This window comes from Pteropus alecto, unplaced genomic scaffold (assembly GCF_000325575.1).
Source record: "Pteropus alecto unplaced genomic scaffold, ASM32557v1 scaffold50, whole genome shotgun sequence".
NCBI lineage: Eukaryota > Metazoa > Chordata > Mammalia > Chiroptera > Pteropodidae > Pteropus > Pteropus alecto.
Genome location: NW_006431918.1, coordinates 3,089,204 through 3,106,027, shown reverse-complemented (window position 1 = coordinate 3,106,027; position 16,824 = coordinate 3,089,204). Strand labels below are relative to the sequence as shown.

At 36.0% G+C, this 16,824-nt stretch overlaps 1 long non-coding RNA gene across 2 annotated transcripts in view; it reads left to right on the top strand.

Moving 5' to 3' along the window:
• LOC112475085 overlaps positions 1-16,824 on the top strand; it is a 100,019-nt gene that overhangs the window by 73,206 nt on the left and 9,989 nt on the right. The gene's annotated exons all lie outside the window — the stretch shown is intronic.

The window sequence follows — 16,824 nt, the reverse complement described above, 5'->3', positions numbered from 1 at the left end:
CCTTATAAACTCCATTCTCTTGACTATGTCACTAAAAACAATACTATTTTTTTCTCAGATTTCAACTCCTTTTTATGCTCTAAGCAGCATTTGCCATGTTGACCATCCTCTCTTTGAATTTTCCTTTCTCTCATTTTTCATTTCCTTGGACGTCACTCGTATTTACCCCTGTCTTCATCACTGGCCCCCCGTCTCTACTACTGTGTATTAAAACGAACATATTTCCCAAGATTCTTGCCTTGAAACCTTTTTTTTTTGATGATTTCATCAACTCTCACACCTTCAGTTTATATGCACCCCCCTGCCAATCCATCCATCCATCCGTCCGTCCATCCACCCATCCATCCATCCATCCATCCATCCATCCATCCATCCATCCATCCAGAGCCTACTGTGTGCTATACAGTGCTAGGTACCTTTTTTTTTTTTAAAAAAAAAAATAGTATTTAACCCTCAAATAAAGTCTATGAGTTGGATATTTTTATTCCATTTTTTTGGAGAAGAAAACAGGTTTATAAATATTAAGCCAGTTTTATGAAGTCACATAATAAGTCATCGCACTGAGAAAGCAAAGATGCTCTGCATGGACCCCATCGACATCTTAGTAAGTCCGGTGCACCTCATTACCACCAGTATTTTGTTAATAATAACACCTAACTCATTTTGTTAATTTCAGGGCTCAGGTTCTAAACTTTAGGGTTATTCTGCCACTGCCCTTTTCAAATGACTCTTTGCGCAATCACATAATCACTTGCCAAGTTCTCTATAATGTTGAGTCCACCCTCTCTCTTCCAGTTTCAATGCTGCCACACACATGAAATATTCTCATTGTTCCCCTTTACATCCCGCACCGTACACTTGTACGTGTGATTAGCCGTTCTGAAGCCCGGTTAGAGGGCGCCATTCACTTTCTTACAGTTCTTCAGAATTTCCGTTTCCTGTTAAATTCGTTACAGACTCCTCACACTAGAGGGGATAGATAAAAGATTAGAGTTTATTCTGAGGATAACTTGAGAAGGCACACAAAAAGCATTTAGTACAATGTTTGGATATAGAGAGCAATACATATTTTATCATTATAATAATTCACTGTTCTTCCAATGTTTCTAAACTTACTCTTCTGGCTTACGTGTTGAGCCCTGCTCTCTATTCTAACAGGCTCTTGAACTCTGCCCTCCACTCTAACATGACACATTAACACACATGCACTTTTCTACTATAATGCTTTTATTCATACTGTTTTCCTTTTCTGTCACTGTTTATCTCTACTTTCAAAATCCTTTCAGTTGTACGCTTTTCTCACAGCCCATCTTCGTGAAGATTTTCTTGATTTAAGATGTATTGGTACAAGTTGATAAAATTATTTATTACTATAACCCCATAATGCTTTGTTTCTAACTCTTAGCTAAAAGCAATGGTAATATAATTGTCTGGATACTTAGCTCATCTTTTCTGGATTGTAAAGTCTCTGAGGGCAGAGCTTGCATCTAATTAATTCAGCATCTTGATAGAGCCTAACATAATGACTTGCACAATACTTGCACTCAATATAGCTTTGAATTTAATTTCTATTATCTTTCTCTAAATTTATTAAGATAATATTAGTCTGCTACAATAATTAAAAAAAAAAAAGACCCCAAATTGCTCTGGCTGAATGAGACAGAGGTTAATACGTTGGCATGGGTCTGGGGACAGTAGGTAGGACACTCTACTCCCTGCGCAAGTTGACAACGCAGTTTCCTCTGTCTTTTTGTTCAGCCATTTCCTTGTTGCCACTCTATCTGCCTGATGGAAGCTAGCTTAACCGCTTCAAGTTCTCTACATGGCTTGTGGAGAGAGGAAGAGAAAGCTGAAGGCAAGTGACTCTCTTGTAAGGAAATACCATGTAAGTTATACAACAGATGCCATTCACAGTCTTCTACTGGTAAGAGTTTAGTCACGTGGCCACTCTGAGCTGCAATGGAGACGAGCACATAAAGTCTCTAGATAAGTGGGTAGTCATATCCCTCTATACTTAGGACATTTCTATTTCTGAAAAGAAGACCCAGAGAATAAAAGGTAGGGGACAATTAGAAATCTTTGCCATACCTCCTATTGAGATAATTTGTTGTGTTATATTCTGTTTTCACTCTCAGTATCTTCTCAAGACCACTTGGAGATTGAATATTTCTGAATAACTGGGTGTTTTGGATAGCTGAGTATGTATCTATTAAGGCGCTAAAATTTTTAGTTGGCTCTTTTGAACAGAAATCTTTCAAAGTGTATCGTATCTTCAATTAAGTTATTGAGCCTATTTTAATCATTTCTTGGGGACTTGGGGTCATCTTAATAAACAGTAGCTATTCTACTGAGCTGAAATAGATGTCCTTGGACATGATGGTTCAAGTTCCTCAAGTGAAAGTTTATAAACTTTCACTACTCTATTGTAATGCAAGAGAGTGGTACCCTTGGATACTCACCAGACTTTTATTCCCATACTCGGTATCACCAGCTCTTATGTCTGTATTTAGACAATACCCCTACTCCCTCCGTTTACTATTAGACTTTTTGGTAAGGCTTGCTGGTCTCAGTGCGGATGCCTCCAGAAGCCCTTGCCCCTCTTCTTTCTTGCTGTTTATAATATTTTATTGACTCAGAAATAATAATAAGAAAAACCTATGTACCTGGCACAGTTCTAGGTGTTTTATATATTTTAATTAATTTCATCTTTAAACAGCTCTATAAAAGATATTATTATTTTCTTCCTCTTACGGTGATCCAACACAACACTGAGTTTAAGTAACTTGCCCAAAATCACAGAACTGGTAAACAGCAGAACGGAATTCAATTCAAGACAGGCTAACTCCGGAGTCTGTTCTCTTAGTAATTACCCTGTGCTGCCTTTAGGCTTCTTTGGATTCTATTCAAAGTGAGAATAGATAGATTCTGAAAGAGAGTGAGAGGCACTCTCTTGTATAAAATGCAGATTTGGTCTTCAGAGCATTCTCTCCTTGCATTATTACATGCAGATTGAATCAAAAGATAGACAAAGTCCACCTACGTGAGGTAGGTAATAGGGCAGCTTTAGCTGAGGCAGTTATGTCAGCAAACAGTGAGGCAGCTGATTCTACTTCACGAAGTGGGTCAACTATAAAGCAGGGGTTCAGAGGTGAAGTCAAGTGTTTCTTCTCTTCTACATTTGATGTTACTGTAATTAGAAGCCCACTTCATCTATTTTTCACAGAGATCAGACTGTCCGATGGCTCTTGATCTGGAATACATGTGAGACCGCTCTTTTACATATTGACAGTTCATGTCACCAGGATGTCAGAGGCAAAGTATCAAAGGAAAGAAGAAAAAGTCTAGAGAATGTCACCGATGTTTTTCTTTGCTGTTAAATATAGAACATATAATCATGCTTATAAACATGATTGATTAAAAAAAAGATTATCTCCTAGTGAAGGATAGTGGTATCTACCTTATGTGGAAAGTTGGTGCTTTGGAAGAAAATATGCATTTGAAAAATGCAATGTAAAGTATCTATCTGGACAGTGTTTTTAGCTTAAAGTATAAATGTGGCAAAGAGTATCTCAAAGTGAGAAGATACTAGTTGGGAACGATGCCAATAACCAAGAAAAGTAGTAAAGTGAAAAAATGTTTTATGAATGGTAGAGGAGGCACTATCTAAGATTGTTATAACCTCCGCAAGATTGATATCTTCAAATGACTTGGAGGTTTTGCTAGTTTATTTTGATAACTAGCATCAGTTTTGGGAGTGTTTCTTTGGTGTTTATTCATTTTACTGCTCCAAAAACAACCCAGAACATTTTTTTATTTTTATTTTTTTATAGCAGAGGTGGCTATCACTGATGGAAAAGTAAGCTACTGCTGTGAATGGTTTTCTTATAAGACAACAGCATATTTAGGAGGTCCGCAACTTGGTTTATTGCAAAACAAGAATGATAGTAGAATTTTCTATAAAATCACATACTTCTAGCATTTTGTACTTCTGTACCTCATTAGCCTGTCAAAATGAGTAGTTTCATTCATTTTTTAATATAACAACACATATAATTACAAGTTATAAAACTTGGGATGAAGCACATAAAGGAAATAAACTAGCCACTGCATGTAGCATCAAAATGACTATGAAGAGTGCAGTGGTCTGGCAGTAAGACATTTTATATTTCTAGAATCTGATATTGGTGGCTATAAATATTTCTACTTTAAACTACTAGACATTCCTATCTTCATCTTCTGTTCCCCATCTCACTCAGCTGTGAGAACACAAGTATACCTTGATGTACACACAGTCCCTTGGGAGGGGAAAAAACCCCAGAATACATTGAAGTTAATTGTTGGCCTACTGCCAGAGTGTCCCTTAGCTGATACAGATTTCTCTAAATTTAAGCATTATGGGCCAGTGCCTACTTTCAAGGCTGTGCTAGCTGCAAGGATTTAAAACTTTTGAGAGATTACACTCCTACTCTAAAGAGGTGTGGACAGAGGCTGCCCAAGAACAAAGCTGAATTTCTTGGGTTGTTATTAGAACTTTAAGCTGATTTAGTCTCATCTCTTTGAATTTGGAATAAAGCAATGTGTTGTATAATCTTGAGCACTTGATTTTGTAACTTTGGTTTGATCTTTTGGATAAGATCATTGTCCATTTGATCTGATCATCCGAATCAAATCCCCTGGCAGAAGCTGAGTTCCTTTTTCAGCTGGCACGTCCCTATATGGCAGGCTAAGTACTTTTACCACAAGAGGTGACTGCGAATGTGAACCCAGATCCGCTCGGAGCTTTGTCCTGTGGCTTTTGTGTCCATGAGTTTTGTCTCATTTTTGACCCCATGTAAACCTAGATTCTACATTCCATTATTTTACTGCATTGCAAGAAGGAAAGCACCTACTAATCCTAAGCTTCTAATGCATTTCCTAGAAATGACTGAAGATTTGAAATTCATGAGGGCGAATGCCTTGTTGTGGATCCGTTTGCCTTACTTCTTCCCTCTTTCTGTGCCGCACTCTTTTATTTTGCCTCGAAATCTTCCAAACTCTTTATTATGTAGGGTATTCCCCACTCCCTTCAAGCTTTCGTTGGTTGATATGTAGGCCCTGAGGGGGTTTAATTTTTACTTAGAATTTCTCATAATGCTGTTCCAGCAAAAAGAGCTCTCTTCCTCAGAACTACAGTATCAACAGTCAGCTGTTACAAACTTTATCCTATTATGGGTAATACCTCAGAAATTTTATTAATTGCATTCCTCCTTACTTCCTTCTCTTCTCCTTGCTTCCTTCCCATTTTTCTTTCATTATTCCTTTTTTTCCTTCCACCTTCCTTTTTTTTTTTTTTTCATATTTTCTTTTCTGTCCTGTACACCTGCTATGTACTAGATACTCTTCTAGGCACTGAGATAAAGACAATGAATAAGATATGTCCTTACTTTCAAGACGCATCAGTATAGAAAGGGGAGACCCCCTTCCCCGCAAATCTACAATGTGGGAAGCTGAGACGGGGGTGGAGCTAAATGACATTTCATAGTTGCTAACTTGGGGGGATTGCTTTGATGGCAATGCCATTAATAGAAAATACTAAGAAAAAAAGAAAATTTTAGATAGAAATAATTAGATTGTTTTCATTTTAGAGTTTTGGAAAGAGATTAAAGTTGGAGTATGATTTTAAGAATCACCACTGTGTGTGAGTGAGATTACCCAGGAAAAAGGAGAATAATAAGAAAAAGGGATCCCAAAGGATGTAATCTTAAATAACTTTCGCTTTTTTGCATATAGTCAGAAACAGAGACACTAAAAGTAAAAGCAAAAGTAAACAGTAAAAGTAAAAAATTACATGGAAACGAACCCAGTCCATGTCAACTTCTGCCTTCCTTATATGACCTCGAAACCATGAAGATCATGGATACAAAAAAAGTGCCTAGCACGGTAGAATAGAAATAGAGAGTACTTTAGGAGAGAGAGGACACTCTTCATAAGGGAGGGAGTAATTGACAGTGTACAATGTCTCATAAACATTAAATTGACTGAAGACTGCAAAGGGACCATTAAGTGAGTCTTCTATCTTTCTTAACCTATTGTTTATAGATTGCTCCATCTTGTTCTGTTTCAATGACGATGCAAGGCAGAAGATAACCATTTTTCTCACTTTTTTTGTCTACTGTTTTTTCTGTTTTCCATTAAGTTCCATTCTTTTAAGTATTATTTAGTGAGCCTTCTTAGAAATACATTCTAGTTTTTAATTTCTCTGAAGTCCTTATTGAACTTTTATTTTGATAGATTCCCGCTAATTGAATTGAGCTAATGCTTCATTTGACCCCATTATGCTTTTATTAATTCATTCCTATATGGCACTCATTTATTTAGAGCATACTGAATTCCTGGATCATTTTCAGCTTGTGGTGCCTTGTGATCTCTGGATTGCTTTTGTTGACATTAGTGCACAGGCGAAAGTTAGTAGATCTTCATACATCATCATAGCAGCTGGTTTCGAAGGATATGGTTACAGGAAACCTGAGTATTTTGCTTTGTTTTGTTCTTTTGGCTGGTGTGGAAGGGTAGAGTGTGAGTAAATGTAGTATAAAAGGCAAGACAAAAACAATTACTATTGTAAAAACATTTTTAAAATTAAATTTATTGGGGTAAGATTGGTTAACATTATATAATTTTCAAGTCTGCATTATAATTCGACATCTATATACTCTATTGCATGCTCTTCACTCAAAGTCTAGCTTCCTTCTGTTACTTGAAAAGAGAAAAATTGACCCCCTTTACCCACTGCTCCCTGTCTCCACTCATTTTCCCCTCTGATAAACCACTATTCTGTTATCTGTATCAATGAGTTTCAAAGGCAATTATTAAAAAGATTGTTCAGTTAACAGAATCCACACTGAAGGTTTCTATAAGAATGGCCGGTGATCAGCAGAGTCTTTTAAAATCGATTGGAGTAAAATAGCTTTCCAATCCTGCAAAGGCACGAGAAGTTGAACATATTAGATTAGATTAGATTAAAGACAGCAGAAAGTTGTCTTAAATGATAAATTTCTTTGGATTTAACATCTCACAGAAAGTGATTTTATTCTGCTATTTTCTATAAAATGTGATTTATTTTATTATCATTTTATATTATTTTATTACTTTTATAAGAATTCTTTCAATACATTTCATTGTATTGCATCACAGACATCACAGACAACAAAAAGATAAATTGCAGTGGGGCTGAAATAATTCTTATATCTAAACATTCATGTCCATGAGTTTATATATGACTTTGTGATCACAAGGCGAATTAGGCTAAAGATCTATTTATATTTCATTCTTTTTTGGGAAAAGTTTCTGTTCTTGTCAAAGTTGGATGCCAGGCTATCTATGACCGAGACTCCAGTCCAACCCTAAAACAAGTCATCAGGGATGGGATAGAAGCTGCTGGGGGTCCTTCAGGGCCTTGAAGTCTTTCTTCATGCTTATCCTATCAGGTAGGGTAGGGGCTGAGAAACTGAGTCTTAAAACATTTTATTATCATATTTTTCAAACATACAGTAAAGTTGAAAAGATTGTACAGTGAAAAACCATACTATATATAACCACAACCAAAATTCTATCATTTATATTATTGTATGTGTGCTTTGTCACATATCCATATAACCCTTTATTCATCCTTTAATCCATTTTATCTTTTTAGTGCATTTCGAAGTAAAGTGCAGATTACTTCTCCTTAACTATTTCAGCATGCATATATCATTAAGTAGAATTCAATACTGGATTACTGTTTTTCTTTTGGCATAAAATTTATATACAATAAGATGCACAAACATTACCAGCACATTTGCTGAGTTTTGACCAATGAATACACTTGTTTAAACCAAATCCATATCAAGATATAGAATACCACCATTCCCCAAAATTCTCTCATGACCCTCCTCAGTCAAACTCTACCTCTATCCCAGAGGAAAAGACTTTTGTGACTTTTTCCACAATAGATTAGTTTTTACTATTTTAGAATACTGCTGGTTAGTATTCCATTATATAGATATACCAAAGATTGTTTATTCATTCTTCTATTGATATACCCTGGACTTTCCTACTTTTGAGTCATCATGAATAAGAATAATATGAATATTGTTGTACAAGTGTTTTTTTTATAAACAGATGTTTTCATTTCTCTTAGGTAAATATCTCAAAGAGGAATTGCTAGATCATATGATAGGAGGAGTTTTAGTTTTATAAGAAATTGACAAATCTTTTTCCAAAATGTTTGTATTATTTTACATCTCTATCAACAATATATGAGATTTCCAGTTGCTCCATTGTGCCAACATGTAGCTTCATCAGGACTTGGGAGCAAATCCTCTTCCCCTTCCCCTTCCCCCCACGTTTTTTTTTGTTTATTTTGTTTGTTTGTTTGTTTTTTGCCCCAGGGAGCTCTCGCAGAACTTATTGCCTGATTGCTAAGAGCAGAATCAAGAGAGTTTTGCAAACTTAAATCTTTGATCCAGAGGGGCTCTGCTCTATGGGCTTCTTGACCTTGTATATGTCTTCCATTTTTCTTTAGCCCATTGCCAGATTATATAGGGACTAATTAAATTTTTCAAACTCTTGCCTACTTTTTATGATTTTGACAGCATGGGCACCACAATTACCAGCTGATCTAGACACACAAGCAGGGAAAGGGTTGGAAGACCTGCTGCCTTTTCTGTGAATGTTTTAATCTTAGAATGTGTCAGGTCAGTTAAGAGAAAATACAGCGGGTGCTGTCGGGAGATTGTGCATTCCTGGCAGTTCCACCTGCGTGTTCTATTTCTGTATGCCCCCTTGAAAATGTATGAAGAACTCCTTTAAAACCACTTTTTCATTTCTCAAAAGGCTGGAGGGGTGTGAGTGCGTATGTTGAGGGGTGCTAAATAGGATACTGAGCGTACCTTGGTTCACCTTCTTGCAGGCAAAGATTTGAAAAAGGTAAGAGAATCAACCATGTGGGACTCTGAAGTATGATTGCCCCAGGCAGAGGGGCTCCTCCGAGATACATGAGGCTGAAGCGAAGTGAATGAAGTGCAGATTTATAGGCAAGAGCAGAAAGGTAATGGAGGCCCAGGTCCTACACGGCTCCTGTCTGCTGTTGTAAGGACTTTGGAATTTATTCTCAGCGAGTTATTTTTTTCTGTTGGAGGAGAGACATGATTTACATGTTTAACTGGATCACTCTAGCTCTTGGATGAGAACATACTGCAGGGGAGCAAGAGTGGAAGTGGGGAGATCATTTGAGCAGGAGTAGAACCTTCTTTATGACTGGAAGGCATAAGATTTTGGGTGTAGTACAAATGGAATGGGCCAATAGGGAAGCTACAGTTGAAAAGATGACTCAATATTTTTTTTTTTTTGTGGAAAGACTATGTGTCTTTGTGTCTTGGTCAGTGTTTGCTGAGTTTATAAGCTTTTTGTAAATTTATGGCGAGTAAATCTGCAATCATGAATTTATCTTTACCCACCCCCCTCCTCCTTGAAATTCTATTAATTTAAGTTCTGTCCTTCAAAAGTACTTTTTCTTGCTTCGGTTATATCTGGTGATTTATCTCAGTGAATATTTGCCCAAGTGTCTGAAGAAGTAACTCTACTCAAGCCAAAGCTTCCTCCCAAATAAATAACCATGACCCTGGGAAGGCGTTATGTTAGGGTCTCCTCTGGGAATGATAGACTGACAATCTCAGGAGAGAAATCTTTAGAAGAACATAAGTCAATAGAAATTAACTAAATGTTTAAAATAGTAAATATTTTATGTCCAAGACAAATTGGATTTTAAAAGTCATCAAACTATTGAATTGAAGCAAATAATAAGATAGTTCATTATTTTCTATGGGAGTGTAAGAAGAATTTCAAGATTCCAGGAAAAAACGAAATAGAAAAATTACTCGTCAGAGTTAGCTATTCCTGAATTGTGGTATATGAATAATTGAGATGATCAAACCAATTGGAACAAAAACTTAAAGTAATTATATAGGTATTAATTTAATTGGCCGCAAATTTAGGAGTTCAAAAATATGATTATAATTTTATACAACGGAAATTAATTTCTGTTCTGTACCACTCTGCCTAGTGGCACAAATTGAACCATTGTCACATTAGTCAATTCAAGACTTTCTCAGTCTCTTCAGGATTTCTTGCTTTTCATTCTCCCTGAGAGCGTATACACATTCCGAAGGGCTTTCTCCAGTGCCCAGAGACAGAGGGGCAGGGCATCTATTCCTCAGCCATCAAATGTCCCTCTTGGCATCAGTTACCATCTTCCAGCGGTTGACTCTCAGCTCTTGGTATCCATCCTTATGCAAAAAATGAAATTTGATTCATTTGCTTTTTGTATACTTTGTAATTTCTCTCCTGCCACTGACTCAGTATGAAGAACGTCTTGGAATAACAAGGAAATAATGGGGGATGGTAGCATATTCTAAGATGGCTGGCATCACATCTTTCCTTACCTGTACATCCATACTACTTCATTATTATGTATTAGTCTGTTTCACCCTCCTCCTCTTGAATCCGGACTGGTCCAATTGACTTGCTGAACTAATAGAATGAGGTGATAGTAATGTTCGGAAACTTCCAAAGCTAAGCCACAGGCAGTCTTGCAGCTTCTGCCTGGACCTCTTGTACTGCTCACTTCTGAAACACTGTCTGGGAACCCTGTGCTTCTACATGAAGTCCAACTACTCAGAGACGGCCATTCTGGAGAGGGCACGTGTGAGCATTTTGGCGAACATTTTAGCAGATCTCAGGCTGCCTTCTGGCCATCTCATCAAGGCATTAGACATGGAAATAAAGCGGTCTTAGACCCTTTAGTGAGCCCATTCACAAGCTGTCACCACCAGGTGACATCTATCGACACCACATGGAGATAAATGCTCAGCTGAAACTGGCCGCATTTCTAACCTACAAAATCATAACAGGTAATAAATTACATGTTGGCTTAAGCCACTAAATTTTAGAGTAGTTTGTTATGTAGCAAAAGATAGAACAGGAGTGAAGCAACACATTCTCGTATTTCAAATTTTTATCCCACTACTTATCAATATATCAACTTGATAATACAGCATTGACTTCTCAGTATTTTGAGCATTGTCAGGGAAACAGTCTTTTCCCCAGAAAACGGGGGCCGTTCCACGACTCTGCTTGTCACTGCTGCTTTCACGTGTCACCACCGCAGGCTTTCTTCAGAAACTTTCCCCAGACTTCTTTCTTTAAAATGAATTTCCTTTCTCTTTGCTTTGAAACTGTTCCTTTAGTTTCTCTGGATCTTTTACTGTTAACTATTTTACACAGTACTTTCATTACCTATTTTATTCTTTTTCTTTGGGCTCTGAACATTTCCAAGTCACAAATCATCAGTATAAATCAAGTGACACTAAAACCGTGCTTCTGATATTAGACTATTCTGTCCCATTGTTCCATTGGTCCATCCTGGTGCCCAAATCACACTAAACTAACCCGGCTTCTTCGATCCTCTTCTGATATGTATCTTTTTCATTGGTCCTTTTATTTTTATTGTCTTTGTTAATTTTTATTGAAGAATAGCATACTTATACAAAAGTACATAAATCATAAGTGCGTGCTCTATAAATCTTCACAAAATGAACATGCCTGCGTAACTACCACCCAGATCAAGAAATAGAACATGTAGTAATACCCAGAAGCCCTCCTTTTGCCACTCGACTCATTACCTCAAAGTAACCAGCATTTTGACATTTATAAACATAGATTAGTTATGACAGTTTTGAACTTTTTATAAATCGATTCATATAGTATTATCCTTTTGTTTGGATTCTTTCATTCAACTTTCTGTTTCTGATAGTCATCTATGTTGTATATGTAGCATTCGCGTGTTCATTGTAATTATTACATAGTGTCTCACTGTATGAATATATCGCAATTTTTCCATCCATTCAGTTATTAATTAATGTTTGAATTGTTCACATTTTGACTAAGTCTAGTCAAATATTAATTAATATTCAAGGATATGAATATTCTAGTACCTGTATACACATTTTGTTTGGTATATACCCTTTAGTGAAATTGAAGGATCATAGACTGTGTTTATGTTCTGCTTTAGTATATTATTTCAAGCCAATTTCAGAAGTAGTTGTGGCAATTTAAACATCTATTAGCAGTGTATAAGACTTCCAGCCTGACCACACCCTGATCACTATTTGGTTTCTTTTTTTTTTTTTAAACTGTGAGCTATTCTGGTGGATGTATATTGAATTTTTTATTATGGTTTTAATATTCATCTCATTAAAGAATGATGATGTTTAACACATATTCATGTGTTTATAGCCATTTGATATCCTTTCTGTGAAGTGCCTATTTAAATTTTTTCCCATTAAAAAATCGAGTTGTCGATGTTTCTTATTGATGTTCCTATAGGAGCATGATAGAATTAACTCTTTTCTTTGAAAATGTGGTTGCAAATATATTCTCACACTTTACAGCTTGCCTTTTTATACTCTTAATGGTGATTTTGGTGAATAGAGCTCTTAATTTTAATAAAGTCTGATTTATCAATCTTTTCCTTTACAGTTATTGCCTTTCTGTCTCCTATTAAAAGAAATCTTTGCCTACCTCAAAGTCATCGTATTAGTTTCATATTGATGCTGAACAAATTACTATAAATTTAGCAGCTTAAATACCATTAGTTCATAGTCTCTGTGGGTCAGAAGTCTGAGCCTGGCTTCACCTGGTCCTCTGATTTGGGACTCGTAAGGTTGAAATTGAGGTATTGGCTGGGCTTTCTTATAATTTGGAGACTTGACTGGGAAGAATCACTTCTAAGATTATTCAGGGTATTGGCAGAATTGATTTCCTTGTGTTTGTGTGACTGAGGACCCAAGAATTTTGCTGGCGCTTCGCTAGTGGCTACCGTGAGGTCATAGAGGCCACTTGTTCCTGGTGGCTGCCTGCAGTTGGTCATGTGGGTTCCTTTAACATAGCTTCTACTTCATCAGACCTGCAAGGACAGTCCCTCTTTCTGGAAGGCCTGAGTCCCTCTTAAAGGCTTTCATCTGATGAAGTCAGATACACATAGGAGATAATCTCTCTTTTGATAATACAGTTGACCCTTGAACACACAGGGATTAGGGCACCCACACCCATGCAGCTGAAAATTATGTGTAACTTTGACTCCTCCAAAACATAACTACAGTCGCTCCTCTGCAGGGGGTTGATTTTAGGACCCTCCCCCCACTGCCCCGCCCCACCATGGGTAGCAAAATTCGCGGATGCTCAAGTCCCATATATAAAATGGCACAGAACAATCCGTACAGCCTTCCGCATTGTGGATTCCTAGCCTCAGATAGAAAATTCTGTTTCAGTCTGCAGTTGGTTGAATTCTCAGATGTGAAACCCCAGGATTTTGGGGGTGGGGAGGCATTGTATTTACTGAAAACAACCTACCTATGAGTGGACTCGTGCAGTTCCAACCCGTGTTGTTCAAGGGTCTACTGTAACCCTAAATCAACTTGAGATTCTAATTACATTTAAAGTCCTTTAGCTTGTTGGTTAGAAGCAAATTACAGGTCCCATCCTATTCAAAGGGGGTGTGAGCACCAGGGGCAGAGATTATGAGGGCCACCTGAAGGTCCATCCCACAGTCTGGAGGGCGTTTTTAGTGTTATCTTCTAGAAGTTTTACTGTTTTACATTTCACTTTTAGTCTCATAATTTACTTGGAATTGATTTTTATGTAGGGTAGAGGTTAAGATTCATTTTTATTTTATGTGAATAAACAACTGACCCAGTACAATTTATTTGTCATATATCAAATGAGTATATTTAATGTTTGCTTATTTTTCTAGATTTTGGTGTCTGTTCATTGACCTATTTGTCTCTATTGTGTCCAAATCACACTTTTTATTACTTAAGTTTATAACATGTCTTGGTTTCTGGGTAAATCCTCCAAATTTGTTCTTTGTTCTTTAAGTTTGTCTTAGCTATTTTTTTTTTTTTTTTGTATTCCCATATAAATTATAGAATCAGCTTGTTGGTTTTGACAAAAATCTCTAGTGGCACTTTCAGTGGTAGTCCATTAAATTTATAGATCAGTCTGGAGAGAACTGATAACTTTGAAAACTGAGCCTTTCCATTCTTGGAAGCTCCCTCCCTGCACCTGTCTTTTAAAATTTGTCTAGGACTGTTCATAGGTCTGTGTAGAAGCATTGCTTATCTTGCACTAGGTTTATTCTTCTAGATAACCTGTAGTCCTCCATGTAGTTGGAACTTAAAAAAAAAAATTAATCTCTAACTTGAAGATTAATCATCGAGAGACAGGATTGTGAAAGGACATAACATCCCTACATTCCTCAGAGACTTAAAAATATATTTTCATTCATAAAAATTGTGAATGTTCTGAAAATTAGAGACTCCATTATTCAAATGTACGGACAAACTCAATTCCAAAACCAAGTCTAATAGCAATTACACTGATAACAAGAGAACTGGCTTGTTTCGAAGTCTATTTTAGGGGTCCGTAAACTGTTTTGTAAAGGGCTGAATAGTAAATATTTTAGGCTTTGTTGGCTATAAAGGAAATTTTATTATAAGTGCTTTAACTCAGCCTTCATGGCATGAAAGGAATCATAGATGATATTTAAGTATATGGGATACATCAGTGTTCCAATAAAATTTTACTGACAAAACAGGTGCTGACTGGATTTGACCCAGGAGCTAAAGTTTGCTGGCCTCTTGTTCTAGAGCATTGTTTAGAAATTATTTCAATCTCTATGTAGTCCATTTAATTATGGGTATGGAATGGTTAAATGGTAGGCCTCTGAGTCATTGCAACAAGGAAGGATGTTTTATGTTATTTAGAAAGTATAAAAACATCTAGGCCCCTGTCAAAAGGGGCAATTTGGTTCCTGACCTCTCGGTGTTTGTAGACTAAAGGAGGCAGAAACCCCAGCAAGAACAAAGCATTTCTTGACCACATATTACACTAAGGATTTTTACTGATTTTTTAATGAGGGAAAAGAAGATAAGATCTCAATGTATATGCATATTCATTTATAAATATGTATGTAAGTATATATTTGTGTTTGCATTAATATACAATAGAAATTCTACATATTAAATACTTTCATTCGCATAAATACTTCAAGAGTTCATTCTTCTTTTTGAATATAATTCTATAATGCACTTATTATATTTAATTTGACTTATCTGTGAAAATAGACCCTGGTAATCAGAATAAATAATCTGAATTATGGCAATTTTGCCAGACACTTTTGGTGTACAGTGTTTTAGGATTATTACATCCAGAGGATACAAAGTCCTGAACTCAAAAGCTATTGGTTTGAAGCTTTTAAACATAAGGAGGACAACTTTATCAATCATTTAAAATATTACATGTTTTAATTACAGATCATAAAAGAGGATTAATAGGGATGGAGAAAGTACTCCCTAAGGCAAGGTACAGCTGTGGTAAATAGAATGTGAATTCATATATCTGGAGTACAGGTTAGGCTATTATTTCCCCTGTATATCTAAAACATTCTGCTGCCATTTTAGTCTAAGGAAACTCATGGTACAGTCTACCTGTGGTCTAGGATTATTTGGTTAGCTATGGAATCAGGTGTACAGTTTGTAATTTCTATTTTTGGAACTAATTATTTTAAATTTAGCAGCTTCCTTGATTTATTGATAAACATTTTGCACACCATGAGCTGTTAATAGCTATCATCAAAGGAAGGATTTGTGATCATATTAGTGTGGCGTACATTGGATGCTGGCTCCCCGTGTTAGTGATTTATCACATGGAGGAATGTACTGTGAAGGGCTTCAGGAAGTCTGGAAGTTAAGAAATATGTTCATGTTTAGCCTAGATTTCTTCTACACTTTTTGGATGCTTAAGCTGGTTTGTTTCCCTTATAGAACATTTATATTCTGAAGTGTTAGTGTTTGAAGAGAAAATATTTGAGAAACAACTATTTTAATCCATAATTTATTTTCCCATTCTTTTTTTTGGGGGACGGGGGGAGCCACTTCTTGTTTCGGACATTTTTAATAAAAATAGCTGTATTTATTTCTGTCATTTTGTATAGACTCCCAGAGCTGGCTAACTTGAAGGTAACTTAGGAAAAGAAATTTATTCTTCTCAGCATGTTGATTCTTGCTGAGTTGAAGACATTTAGAGGCAAGTTAAATTTTATATTTTCATCAGCAGTTCGAAAAAGTGTGTTGACAGAGAAATTTATCAATCCAGTAAATAAATTGATTGAGCGGCTTAGTTAAGTATTGTTTAGTACTTTTCATTTTTATTTTTTAAAATTTATATAAATAATCTATGAAAATATGCTCATTATTAAAAATAAAACAATTCAGAAATTTTTAGAATAACAAAAATTTACCACTCACTAAACATAATCTTTGTTAACAGTTTGAATTCTTTGGGGGCCTTTTAAAAAATGCATTTTAAAGTATTTACTTTTTGTCTTTTGAGTTTTATTACATATATAGAAAGACCTCTCTTATCCCAGGATTTTAAATAAAATAGTCATATGCTTTATCCTTAAACAGGGTGACCTGAAGTTCTGAAAGCCTAAGTAAATATCCATAATAAATGGCTGTTGATATTGTGTTACAATAAATATGTTCAGTGACATTCATGATAGGTTCAATGTGTTGTCCCTTTTTAGTGCCTCATAGTTCAATACACTACAAAGTAGAAACAAATGTGGTGCATTAACATAAAATTTCCATAAGTCCCTGCATATGTATCTGTGATGTATTGATTTATATCTCTGATTTTCACTGGATAAATCTGTGCTTTTATGTTATATTATTAATATATTATAGA